The sequence below is a fragment of the Chrysochloris asiatica genome, unplaced genomic scaffold, assembly GCF_000296735.1.
Source record: "Chrysochloris asiatica unplaced genomic scaffold, ChrAsi1.0 scaffold00028, whole genome shotgun sequence".
Taxonomy (NCBI): Eukaryota; Metazoa; Chordata; class Mammalia; order Afrosoricida; family Chrysochloridae; genus Chrysochloris; species Chrysochloris asiatica.
In genome coordinates this window covers 19,287,367-19,290,727 of record NW_006408546.1, presented here as the reverse complement: position 1 = coordinate 19,290,727, position 3,361 = coordinate 19,287,367, and the positions used below count along the sequence as shown (strand labels likewise).

Sequence of the window (3,361 nt, the reverse complement as noted above, 5' to 3'; positions counted from 1 at the left end):
GATGCTAAGATGACAGTGCTGGTATCTATTCTCCTGGTGAGGACACGGCATGTGCATTAAAGTAGATTCTTCATTCTTGAAATAAGTCAGTCCTGTTAGAAGGGGGCTGACAGGCCAAAAGAGCAGGAGAACGGATGAAACTCTAGGCTAGTGAAATACCTTTATGCCTATGGAAAAGAAGAGCAACAATCAGGGAAGAGAGGAGCATTAATATGCTGCAAAGCATTACAAAGCAGAGCCTTCCTTCTTGTTTCTTTGAAGTAAATCAGGAAAGGGCATCTTTTGTTTTCCTGGCTGCAGTGCCAGTGGACGTGATGGTTTTCATCAAACATGATTTCTGTACTCTGGTTGGTTGCTGGGAAGGGCAAACATGAGGCTGGCTATTAATGTTGGAACTAGGTCTCCTCACAAAGCCGCTATAAGTGCTACTTCTCCTACTGGAAGAACAAGAACACTTTGCACGCAAGGTGCTTCAGTTAAAGCTTCTGCAATATTACAACGGTGTGATGGGTAGATCTTTGGCTCTGACTTTCTTGCACATGTAAACTCTTTTGAAACAGCTGGAGATGAAAGGGTAGGGGTAAGTTTGGTTTGGGAGCCACCAAGTGCCCGACACCAGTCATGAATGCCTCTGCCCAATTCACTAAGTTTTCTGTTTTTTTAAAACATATCCAATAGCTGAGTGTTAAGCACCGTGGTTGAAAGAAACGATCTGCTCGCCACCATCCACCCTTCCTCATCCTCGTGAGTCTCACAACAGCAGAGGCTGAAGACCAACTGTCTCTGTTCCCTCTCACCAGAGAATTACTTAGTGACCTCGTGAATGGCGTGGGCAAGATACCCCACATTGCCAGAGGTGACCCCTGCCACAGAGATGCGGCTGTCCTTTGTCATGTAGATGGAGAACTCCTTGGTCAGCTGCTCCACCTGTTCAGGCTTGAGCCCCTTGAAACAGAACATACCAATCTGGTCAGTGATGTGCTGCCAGTTGTGGGAGGAGCCCTCCTTCTTGATGTTGGAGACCACTTGAGTCCGCATGCTGATGATACGATCTGCCATGCCTTTGACTTCTTGCAACCATTGTTTCTGCAAATCCAGAGTGGTCAGAATGGTGGAGGCAATCCCGGCCCCATTGAGAGGAGGGTTGGAATACATGGGACGGATCAAGATCTTCAGCTTTGACTCCATCTTTTGGCGGTGTCAGCATCTACGCAGACCACAGTGAAGGCCGCCACATGCTCACCATACAAGCCCATGTTCTTGGCGTATGACTGGCACAGACAAACATCAATGCCCTGCTCAATGAAGTGGCGCACAGCCCAGGCATCCTTGTTACCATCGCCACTGGCAAAGCCTTCGTAGGCCATGTCAAAGAATGCAAAAAGACTTCTTTTTCTTCACCACTGCTGTGATTTCCTTCCACAGCTCAGGACGCGGGTCCACGCCGGTGGGGTTGTGAGCGCAGGCGTGCAAAAGGAGAACACTTTGCTCTGGCATTTTTGAGATGTCATCCAGAGTGCCGGTGAAGTCAAAGCTGCATGTCTTGGGGTCATAGTACCGGTAATCATGGAAATGCATGCCAGTGTCCCTGAAGATGGGTGTGTGATTTCCCCAAGATGGCTTGGGCAGAAAGACATCTCGGCTGAACTTAAATGAATCTTTGCAGAAAACTGGCTAAAGCCGGTTCCAGAAATGGTCTGCACGGTGACATACCGGCCACTTTTCAACACTCCGCTATTCTCGCCCAGGGCCAGTTCTGCAGACGACTTACAAAATTCAGCCAGGCCCCCAATGTGCAGGTATTACCTGTCCATATATTTTGGTAGCAATCTGGGCCTCTACCTTCCGTTCACTAGGGAGCACGTAAGGCTTTCCGTTATCGTCCCGGTAGGCTCCGAATCCCAGATTCATCTTATTGCTGTTGGTATCTCTCAAAAGCTTCTGTGACTCCCAGGATGGGATCTGGGGGCCCCATCTCCACATGGGCCCACCAATAGCTGGCTCTGGAAGAAGCCGCAGCGGCGAGGCCCGGGTGGAAGGCGGCGGTGATCCCGGAGAGGAGGCAACTGGAGTGCAGCAGGGCCATGGTGGGCGGCAGTAGGACAGTGGCTAGCGGCAGGTCGGATCCGAGGGCAAGCGGGCACAGACACCAAGGCGCGGGTTCCTGGCGAAGGTAAGGACAGCGACTCCTATTTTTGGTTTTCAATGGGTCTCAAGAGGTTTCTTATTATGGTTTCCTTTGCATTTCCCTGATGAGTAATAATGTTGAGTATCTTTTTATTTTATAACTTGTTTTGTGCAGCGTCTATTTGAGATCTTTTCCATTTTTGTTACTGTGATGTTTGTCTTTTTGTTATTGAGTAGTAGGAGTTCATTATGTATATTAGGTACGTGCTCAGCTGCTAACCAGAAGATTGGTAGTTTGAACCCACCAGTCACTCGGAGAAAAGTCCTGGAGCTCTGCTCACCTAAAGATAATAGCCTGATAGAGTCCTGGCGTGGTGTTGTGGAATAATGCACTACACTGCTAGGCTGATTTGTCACTCCTCTCGTTGAATCATTTTGTCAGGTTTTAGCATGTAGGTCATGATTGTTGTTATTGTTGTTAGGTGCTGTTGAGTCAGTTCTGACTCAGTGACCCTATCCACAACAAAAGGAAATACTGCCTGGTCTTGCACTGTACTCACAGTTGTTGTGTTCGAGCCAATTGCTGCTGCCAATCTGTCTCATTGGGTTCTTCCACTTTTCTGTCAACCCTTTACCAAGCATGATGTCCTTCTCCATGGACTAGCCTGTCCTGATAAGTTGTCCAAAGTATGAGGGAAGAAGTTTCACCATCCTGGCCTCTAAGAAACATTCTGGTTGTACTTCTTCTAAAACATTTTGCTTTGTTCTTCAGCATTGCATGGACTTTTAATATTTGTATCCAGTACCATAGTTGAAATGAATCAATTCTTCTATGGCCTTCCTTATTCATTGTCCAATTTTCACAGGCGTATGAGGAGACTGAAAATATGATGACTTGGGTCCTTGTGTACCTTAGTTTAGTCCTCACATGTTATCTTTGCTCTTTAATGCTTTAAAGATATCTTGTGCATCAGATTTGCCTAATGAAATACATCCTTTGACTTCTTGACTACTATTTCCATGAATGTTGATAGTGAATGCAAGCATAATGGATCCAAGCTAAATGAAGTATTTGACAACTTCAATCTTTTCTCCATTTATCGTGATATTTATTGATTGATCCAGTTGTGAGGAGTTTTATTTTCTTTATATTGAAGAGCAGTGCAATCTGAAATATTTTAGATCCTCTTCACTACCAGCAAGCAAGATTGTATCATCTGCATATCACAGATTG

General features: G+C 46.2%; 1 pseudogene; it reads right to left on the bottom strand.

Annotated features, from left to right (window-relative positions):
- Positions 1-804: 804 nt before the first annotated feature.
- On the bottom strand, positions 805-2,086 carry LOC102816686 (annotated as a pseudogene).
- Between the last annotated feature and the right edge of the window lie 1,275 nt (positions 2,087-3,361).